The 10,087-nt window shown below is 45.2% G+C and overlaps 2 protein-coding genes across 3 annotated transcripts in view; both read left to right on the top strand.

The window, feature by feature from the left end:
- The window catches only part of LOC307178866 (uncharacterized protein), a 342,766-nt gene that overhangs the window by 101,382 nt on the left and 231,297 nt on the right, over positions 1-10,087 (top strand). The gene's annotated exons all lie outside the window — the stretch shown is intronic.
- The window catches only part of LOC307178861 (uncharacterized protein), a 389,700-nt gene that overhangs the window by 307,285 nt on the left and 72,328 nt on the right, over positions 1-10,087 (top strand). The window lies entirely within an intron of this gene.

Here is a 10,087-nt window from a genome sequence, read left to right as displayed (position 1 = left end):
GCCCGTGAGCCATGGCTGCTGGGCCTGCGCGTCCTGAACCTGTGTTCCGCGGTGGGAGAGGCCATAACGGTGAGAGGCCCGCATACCGCAAAAAACAAAAAGCTGAACTTGTCTCTGTATTACACACTAGAATGAGAAATACAAAACTCTCCCTGGGTTGAATGGGCTATTTCATACTGACACCCTGCAGAACAGCTTCTCCGTTTCTACTCCCCTTTCACTCCAGAGGCCAAATTCAACAATTTGCTTAGTTCCAGAGACTCAGGGACAAGTCGTAGGGTCTGAGACTGGAGGACTAAGGCAAGTGATAATTTAGGTCAGTAACCATTGCTTTAAAAAGAGCAAAACGTTTTCAAAAATTGTTGTAAATTGGGACTTCCCTGGTGGTCCAGTGGTTAAGATTCTGTACTCCCACTACAGGGGGCACCCGTTGCATCCCTGGTCAGGGAACTAAGATTCCGCATGCCTCACAGCGCGGCCTGAATAAAAAAATAAATATGTTTAAAAATTGTTATAAATTGTATTGTTCTTTCTTTTTGCTAACGGGTTTTAATTATTTGCTGTTTTAGCCTAAGTTACGCGGGCCTCCCACTGCCGCGGCCTCTCCCATGGTGGAGCACAGGCCCCGAACGCGCAGGCCCAGCGGCCATGGCTCACGGGCCCAGACGCTCTGCAGCATGTGGGATCTTCCCAGACCGGGGCATGAACCCGCGTCCCCTGCATCGGCAGGCGGACTCTCAACCGCTGTGCCACCAGGGAAGCCCTCGCCTAAGTATTTTTATTTATTTACTTTTGGGCCGCAGCACGGGGCATGTGGGATCTTAGCTCCGCACCACCTACAGTGAGAGTGCAGGGTCTTAACCACTGGACCGCCAGGAAGTCCCATTTACCGTTTTGTATGTGTGTTTGTCACTGTGTGTTTTGGGGTGTCTATGGCCTTATTATGATTTTAGGCAGCCTCTCTGCTAATGGATGGGGCTGTGTTCCTGTCTTGCTAGTTGTTTGGCATAGGGTGTCCAGCACTGTAGCTTGCTGGTTGTTGAGTGGAGCTGGGTCTTGGCATTGAGATGGAGATCTCTGGGAGATTTTCACTGTTTGATATTACGTGGAGCTGGGAGGTCTCTTGTGGACCAGTGTCCTGAATTTGGCTCTCCCACCTCAGAGGCACAGCACTGACTTCTGGCTGGGGCACCAAAAGCCTTCCATCCGCACTTTTGGGAGGTCTGAGGTCTTCTGCCAGCGTTCAGTAGGTGTTCTATAGGAGCAGTTCCACCTGTAGATGTATTTCTGATGTATCTGTGGGGAGGAAGGTGATCTCTGCGTCTTACTCTTCCGCCATCTTGAAGCTGCTCTCTCTGTGTGTTTTAATATTTACCTTTTATTTGGCTGCGCGGGGTCTTCGTTGAGGCATGCGGGATCTAGATCCCTGACCAGTGATGGAACCCGGGCCCCCTGCATTGGGATTGCTGAGTGTTAACCACTGGACCACCAGGGAAGTCCCCTATTTGCCGTTTTGAAACCAACTGTTTACACAGCGACATATAAGAATTGTATAAACAACTCTTTATACAATTACATACATCAGTATATAAGTTTAAGGTGTACAGCAATAGTCTGACTTCCCTATATTGTGAAATGATTACCACAATATGTTTAATTAGCATCCATCATTTCACATAGATAAAATAAAAAGAGAAAGGAAAATAAAAGAAAAAAAATTTTTCTTTTGATGAGAATTGCCTTTTTTTTGGGATTCTTCTACACGTATAATCATATATTTCTCATTTGTTATTGTCTTTGGCTTTGAGCCATAAGAATTGCCTTATTTTGTAAAATACTTATCGTATTCCATGCTTGTGCTGAATTACCTTAAAATATCTTTGAGAAAAACTTGTTTACATCCTAATATACTTAAGTCAACAATAACTAAATATAATGCAATTTCAAATTCACTATATGTTCATTATGAGACTAAATAGAAATTTACCTTTTATTTTTAAACTGTAATGTATTTTAGCTGTTTGTGTTCTATTGCTGAAAGTTCTGTCAGGTGTGGATAATACAGCCTGTAAAATATATAGTATTCAGAAGACATTGGGATTTATTCTCATCTAAGGAATAATTAACTTTGCCATGTTTCTAAGGACATTTACTGGGGAGGTATATTCTCTTTAATATGAACCCTAAAGAAGGTAAATCTAGATTATCGACTATGCAATAACTTCATTTCTGCCCTCAATATTTCTATGGCAATATCTGTGATTAAACATTTATTGCAGTATGTTTTCCCACATCCCTGCAGGTGGAAGATTTCATCCATAGAGAAACAGCAATCAATTGTAATATGATGTTTACATAGGGCTATTAGCGTATTTAAAATATTTTCAGACAAAATGAGCAGAATGTCCTGGTGTAACACAACATGCAAACAACATCACATTATTATTTTATTTATTTTTGGCTGGGCCGGGTCTTAGTTGCAGCACGTGGAATCCATTTCCCTGACCAGGTATCGAACCCAGGCCCCCTGAATTGGGAGTGCGGAGTCTTAGCCGCTGGACCGCCAGGGAAGTCCCCAACATCCCATTTTTAAAAGTTGCAGCGACTGGAATAAACTTTGGGTTGTGCGTTAGATAGATTATTATGCAATGTTTGAAACTATCCGTGTTGGCGGGTGGCAGCACCGGGGACGCCCTTGGGAAGACACTGGTCTCGATCTCTCAAGCAATAACTTCTCATCCAGCCCCGCCCCCCGCCCCTCCCCGGGCTCCCCACAGGGCCCAGCAGGGTCGTCACAGTGGCCTCGAGCAGGAGCCCCCAGTGCCTTATCGCCCAGCTACGATGGGGGTCTCCATGGCGCGCAGAGCAAGATGGTGGACCACCGGGACGAGGCCATCCATGTCCTCTGCGGCCTCGCCGTGGGCAGAGCGGGGGACGTGCACGGGCTGTTGCCGGGTCACTGGGCGCTGGCCTCGGGCTTTGCTGGCCCCGTCAAGCCAATGGGTCGGCGGCACGCCAGCCTGGTGGGAGGCGGCCACTCCACCTGAAACTGCGTCTCAGCCCTGCTGGCCAGGCCTGGGCCGAAAGGAGCCTTTTTTGTTTGTTTTCGGTAACAGAACTTTAAAGAAAGCATGCAGGAAATATATACACTTTGTCAGACAAGAGAAAAAGATGCCTTAAGTATAAAACGTGAAGAGTCAAACATACCGCTCATGGGAGGGAGATGCTGTGCAGAGCCAGCTTGGTTGGGAGCCACCAGCAACTTGTGCCTAAGCCTGATAGTTTTTTTTTTCTTTAAGGAAAATAAAAGGGACGGTAGTTATGAGTGTTTTTTGGTTTTTTTTTTTTTGGTGATACGTGGGCCTCTCACTGCTGTGGCCTCTCCCGTTGTGGAGCACAGGCTCCGTGGCCGTGGCCATGGCCATGGCTCACGGGCCCAGCCGCTCCGCGGCATGTGGGATCTTTCCGGACCGGGGCACGAACCCATGTCCCCTGCATCGGCAGGCGGACTCTCAACCACTGCGCCACCAGGGAAGCCCTATGAGTGTTTTTTTTTTAAATAATGTGGAAGAAAATTATTAAGAATGGTGCCTTTGTTCTCTTTTTTAGCTTTTTTTCATATTTTTAATATATTTTAAAAAATATTTATAGCTGCGTTGCGTCTTTTTTTTTTTTTTTTTTTTTTTAGTGGTACACGGGCCTCTCACTGTTGTAGCCTCTCCCGTTGCGGGGCACAGGCTCCGGACGCGCAGGCTCAGCGGCCATGGCTCACAGGCCCAGCCACTCTGCGGCATGTGGGATCTTCCCGGACCGGGGCACAAACCAGTGTCCCCTGCATCGGCAGGCAGACTCTCAACCACTGCACCACCAGGGAAGCCCTGTGTTGTGTCTTAGTTGCAGCACCGGGGATCTTTCATTGGGGGGGTGGCGGGGGGTGGCTGGGTGGGGGGGGGTCGTTTCTCTCTAGTTGTGGTGTGCTGGCTCCAGAGTGTGGGCTCTGTAGCTGCCGCAAGCCAGCTTAGTTGCCCCGTGGCACGTGGGATCTTACTTCCCCGACCAGGGTTTCCAACCTGCGTTCCCTGCGTTGGAAGATGGATTCTCAACCACTGGACCACCAGGGAAGACCCTGCATATGTCTTGCAAGCAACACATTTTTTTAATATAAAAGTCTCCTGACTCTTGCTTAAAAAAAAAAAAAAAGAAACTAGCCGTGTTGGCAAAAAAGACGTTTCAGTGTGGACTATCATGTTTCCAAGCAAGGAGATGACTCAATGGTGGAACATTTCATTAAACACAGAACAGTAGAGGAGAAGCTGATTATAAGGCAAAGTCATGAATCCATTTTATTAATGGGGAATTTCCTTCCTTACATAATTATCAAGGCAGCCAAATTAACATATTCACAAGAAAAAAAGGGAACTTCCTAAATCACAGGAAGATTTTGACACAGGTCTCCCTGTGATATCATTATGAAACTGATACAAATTATTAACAATTCAAAAATGTGAAAAACAGAACGATATAGTATGACGTGACCTTAAAAATTAAAGAATATACATTTTTAAGTCCAGGTGGAAGGACTGAAATATTTACCAGTGTCAAACTTAGATAAGGATAGATCTTATTATAAAGGATTATTACCAGGAATTCCCTGGTGGTCCAGTGGTTAGGATTCTGTGCTTCCACTGTGGGGGGACGGCTCAATCCCTGGTCGGGGAACTAAGATCTAGCAAGCTGCCCTGCCACAAAATTTGTAAAGCCTCAAAAGTCAGACAAAAAAAGAGCTTTTCTTTTATACCCAGGGGTAAACAAGGTAGGAAAACTCCCACATGGAGGAGTGGATGAGCATGTGGCAGGAGCCTCAGTTTCTCAGATGATGGTGTTTTTTTTTTTTTTTTTGCGGTACGTGGGCCTCTCACTGCTGTGGCCCCTCCCATTGCGGAGCACAGGCTCCGGACGCGCAGGCTCAGCAGCCACGGCTCACGGGCGCAGCCGCTCCGCGGCACGCGGGATCCTCCCGGACTGGGACACGAACCCGCGTCCCCCGCATCGGCAGGCGGACTCCCAACCACTACGCCACCATGGAAGCCCCTCAGATGATGTTTTATGCTGAAGTCAGTTACTCTTGGGTGCAGATATTCTGGCAGGAAGGTTGCTCTGAATTACAAAGCTCAAAAGTGGTCCAAAAAGTAAGGCATTTGGGAGAGGAGAAAAACTCAATTTTGATTAAATCATGTTAACAGGCATTGTGTCCACTGATATAAGGACCAACAAATCAGTAATCGTTGATAAAGCAATGGATGGTAATTTGTCGGATTCCTTTCTTGCTGTTTCCAAAGTAAAAAAGGGGGCTATTGTAAGTCTTACTGAAATTAAAGAGGAAGCATAGTTCTTAGTAAGTAAGCTGTTACCATCTGCAGAAAAGAAGAAAAGGAGTTCTTATACCTTTGCTAGTTTCCAGAGTTCCAGGATTGGAGTAAAGTCTAACATTGTCACTACATAATGTGACATCAAGCAAAATTCAAAAAATAACAAATACACATGTTACATTTGGATAATGGAATATTACAAAATTTAAACTAATAATGATAATAACAAACATGCCCAAGAACCTCAGCGTTTATGCCTTTGAATAGCATTGAAGGACCCTGCATGCTCCTTGTGCCTGTGTTGTGTCTCTTCCTGTCACATACAAGAGGAATTAAGTCTCTTAGATTAAATTCGTATTTGTCCTTACAACACACACATAGAAAAGACAGCAAGTATGACCTTAAATTTGGCCAAAAGACAATTTCAGTTGATTGAAAAAAGTAGATGCCATTTGGCTTAATTTCAATCATATTTATGAAATAACAATTTACCTCCTGATTGTAACAGATCAACAAATTAAATATAAAGAACCAAAGACTTAACATGTGTTTTTAAAGTTGTTTTTTTTTTTTTTTTTACATTGATGATATAAAGCAATGCTTTTGACTTAAACTGTCAGATTCCTCTTGACTTACACTTAAACTGTCAGATTCCTCTTGACCTACACTCCCTGGATCAGAGACCTACACTCCCTGGATCAGAGTTGGTCTCTGCCTCTGGGGTTTTAGGGGAATAGAAATGGAAATGATGTTCTTATACCTTTAGTATGAAAACACTCAGTCAGCACAAGCAGAGTTTTGCATTTCACCTTTCAATTGCAGTTCCCTACAAAGATGACTCTGTTATCTCTTGCTTAAGTAAATGAGCCTGTTCTGGGTGAGAACCCACCCTACATCCCATGGCTCAGTTGCAGTCATCTCACTCCCAGTGTACCTGTCTCCACCCACTCATGCCCAGCTGTCTTCCTTAGTTTATCATGTGTTTGCAGTGAAACATAAATCTTTCCTTCTTGCCCTCTGTTCTCTCTCTCTTTCTTTCTTTCTTTCCTTTCCTTTCCTTCCTTCCTTCCTTCTTTCTTTCTTTTCTTTCTTTCTTTCTTCTTTCTTTCTTTTCTTTCCTTCCTTCCTTTCTTTCTGTCTCTCTGTCTCTCTCTCTCTTTCCTTCCTTCCTTCTTTCTTTCTTTCTTTTCTTGGAACCCGTGCCCCATGCAGTGGAAGCCTGGAGTCTTAGACCACCAGGGAAGTCCCCCTAATTTTTCATTTAAATAGTTCTTTTTTCAATTTAAGAAGGAAAAAACCCCCAAAAAACAAAACAAAACCGTGTTCAATATAAGTGGCCGAAAATGACAGCTCTAAGCATTTTCCTTGACTGTTTCAAACATTACTTTGAAATAAGCAGGTAGGAGCTGTACTCCTCAGAGACTCCAAGAGATCCAGAAGGTAATGATCCAGTTCAGTTAGGCAGAAGGCAACACCCAGGTGCAGAACAGAGGGAAGCCCAGTGCTGCCCCCAGAACCTTCCTTTTTCCTGACCAAACCTGCATATAAGCCCAGAATTCACTCCTACTCATTACCTGCTCCCCTGACACTTTCCTGTCCTCCCTCCTCACTGTATGTCGCTTCAGGGTCAGAAACACTCCCAGGTTTCTGCAGACCCTAAAACGATCTATTTATATTTCTTAATCACAGAGCCTAATCAGCAACTGCCTACATGCTTACCCCTCTGCCCCAGCTAGTGACTGTTTTACTCTTTAGATCAGAACAGCTCCCCTATGATAGTTTCCTTGGTAACCCATGAGCCAACCTCAGGTCAATTCCCCTACCAACTGGTAACCTACCTCTTCCCTTCCAATAGCGAAGACTGCTGCCCTGTCCTGCCTGCCTGCCTTCTGCTATACAAGGCGGGGTGTCATTTCATGACCTTGTTTCGGACCTGTAAGATCCCCTATCCAATAGCATCACTGATATGTCTGTGACTGTTTCCGGGCTCTTTCTTAGGTCTTGAGGCTGCGAATTTACAAGGGTTGCAGGCCTTCCGGGTGCAGCCCAGCAGGCCTCCTGTGTGAATGGGGAATAGAAACAGAAATGCCGTTACTATTTCTGAATAGAAACAGAAATGCATGTCGGTATGAAACTGTCCATTGTACTCAGGGAGAGTTTTGCATTTCACATTCTTGTCTGTAATCCCTATACAAACAACTGCAATTTTTGATTCGTTAAACCACCTAAATTAATTTTCTTTTTTAAAAAATTAAAGTATAGTTGATTTACAATGTTATGTTAGTTTCAGGTATACAACACAGTGATTCAGTTATATGTATATATGCAGTTATATATAATATATATTCAAAATGAATACATATATATATTTTTGAGATTCTTTTCCCTTATAGTTTATTACAAAATATTGAGTATAGTTCCCCATGCTATACATTACGTCCTTGTTGGTTATCTATTTTATACTAATTCTAATTGCAGGAAATGTTCCTGGGTCCAATCACAGCCACGTCAGGCTCTCACCAAGATCCCAGTTTCCAGACCAGTTAATTGCTTCAGCCTCACTAGCAGGACTTGCCTGCAACCAGCTAGCAAAAATAGGTTTTAACTTAAACCATGTTCAACTTGTCCTGAGGAAAACATCTGTTTCTAGGACTGCTCTGGTGGTCTAGTGGTTAAGACTCCATGCTTTCACTGCCATGGGTTGGGGTTTGATCCCTGGTCGGGGAACTAAGAGCCCACAAGCCGTGCGGCAAGGCAAAAACAAAACAAAAAAAAAAATTTTTGACAGAAGTGTCCCACACGATGTAACCTTCTACCTTAAAACTGTTAAAGGGACTTCCCTGGTGGCGCGGTGGTTAAGAACCCGCCTGCCAGTGCAGGGGACACTGGTTTGAGCCCTGGTCCGGGAAGATCCCACATGCCGCGGAGCAACTAAGCCCGTGTGCCACAACTACTGAGCCTGCGCTCTAGAGCCCAGGAGCCACAACTACTGAGCCCGTGTACCACAACTACTGAAGCCTTGTGCCTAGAGCCTGCGCTCTGCAACAAGAGAAGCCACTACAATGAGAAGGCTGCAAACAAAACTGTTAGAGACAGTGTTACTGTCCTCCAGTGGGTGTGGAGCCAACAGATGCAAAGCAGGAAAGAAGGAAGGGTTTGTTTATTTATTTATTTTTGGCCCTGCCATGTGGCTTGCAGGATCTTAGTTCCCTGACCAGGGATCCAACTCTGGGCCCCCAGCAGTGAAAGCCTGGAATTGTAACCACTGGACCACCAGGGAATTCCCAGGAAGGACTTATTACCTGCAACAAGTTGAGGAGAACACTGGGAATCTTTCCCAATGCTGTGTCTCACCAACAGCAAAACTGGCAAAGTTTTTTGTTGGGGGGGGGTGTGCCTCGAGGCATGTGGGGATCTTATTACCCCTGACAAGGGATCGAACCCGTGCTCCCTGCAGTGGAAGCGCAGAGCAGAGTCTTAACTACTGGACCACCAGGGAAGTCCAAGGGGATGTTTTAAGCTAAAAGTACATGCCTATTCATGAAGGGGCTTAGGCTGTCAATGGAGTCCAAGCTTTAGTTGATTGAAGTAAGGAGGGTCAGAAAGGTCATCATCAACATCCCTTAGGTTCCAGTTGACCTGGTGGTCGAGTGCTTCAGGCTAATCTTTACTATTGAAACAGAACTGGGAGTCATTACAACTGATATATTGTCTTTGCTATTGTTAGTTCTCTTGCCTGATAGCAGGCTACGTTTCTGCATTCCTTTATTCCCTTAAGATCTTTAATTCCTGAGACCTGTTCAAAGGCAAGCATTGTGGCCAGGCTTAGATCACGAAATGGCTAAGGCAAAAATGGTTTCTCATATATCAAGAAAGCCATTCCTGGTTCTCTTTTTCTGGGGATCCTCTAACCTATCTTGTTACCTTACCGAACCAGGTTCCTTGACCCAGTGTTCAGCAAGACATGAAGGTTTGCAGCAGAGAAAGTTTTATTCATGAGGCAGCCAAGCTAAGTGATGGGAGAACAAATATCAAACCCACCTCCCTCATGGCAAGACCTGGGACATGGGAAAAGGGATTGGAGATAAGAAAAACATGAGGTAATCCTTGTTCTGCACCAGCACAACTAAGTTAAAGGCTTCTTCAGGGAACTCATGTTCAGAAAATGGCTCTTAGCATGTTCAGAAGGTGGAGTTTTTGGGCCTCTGATGTCAAAATGTCACAGAGCAGACACTCACAGATGCGCAGGTGGAGGGTCAGTGGTTCTAACTAGTTGTAACCAGCTTGGCATCAAACTGGATATGGCTGACTCCAAGTTTCTAAAAAACAACTTGGACAAACATCTTTAGCTAAATGACACTTGCAGGATGTGCAAGCTTTCCTAAAAATAATTACAGTGGGCTTGATCCTCAAAAGCAGGTTACAGTTGATTATTTATTTAGTAAGTTAAACAGATCTAACTGGTGACTACCTTTGGTTTCAACAGTAAATCAGAATAAGCAGGAGGCAAAGCGGCTACACAGAGTTCAAAAGACACACGTTTCTAAATCCCTAAAGAGACGCTTTACAGGCAAGGCCTGGGGTGGGGGAGGGGATGCAGAGGCCCCCCCCCGCCTCCTGCCCCCGCCCTTTGGGGGGGCTCCCCCGCAGGCCTGGGCGCTCTCCTCGCCCCGCCTCCTCGCGTAAGCGCCTTTCGCAGTCCCCGCCCCCAGGCTGCT

Source organism: Stenella coeruleoalba, assembly GCF_951394435.1.
Source record: "Stenella coeruleoalba genome assembly, chromosome: 20".
NCBI classification, from domain to species: Eukaryota; Metazoa; Chordata; class Mammalia; order Artiodactyla; family Delphinidae; genus Stenella; species Stenella coeruleoalba.
The sequence above is the reverse complement of the archived record's forward strand: the minus strand, read 5'-3'. Positions and strand labels throughout refer to the sequence as shown.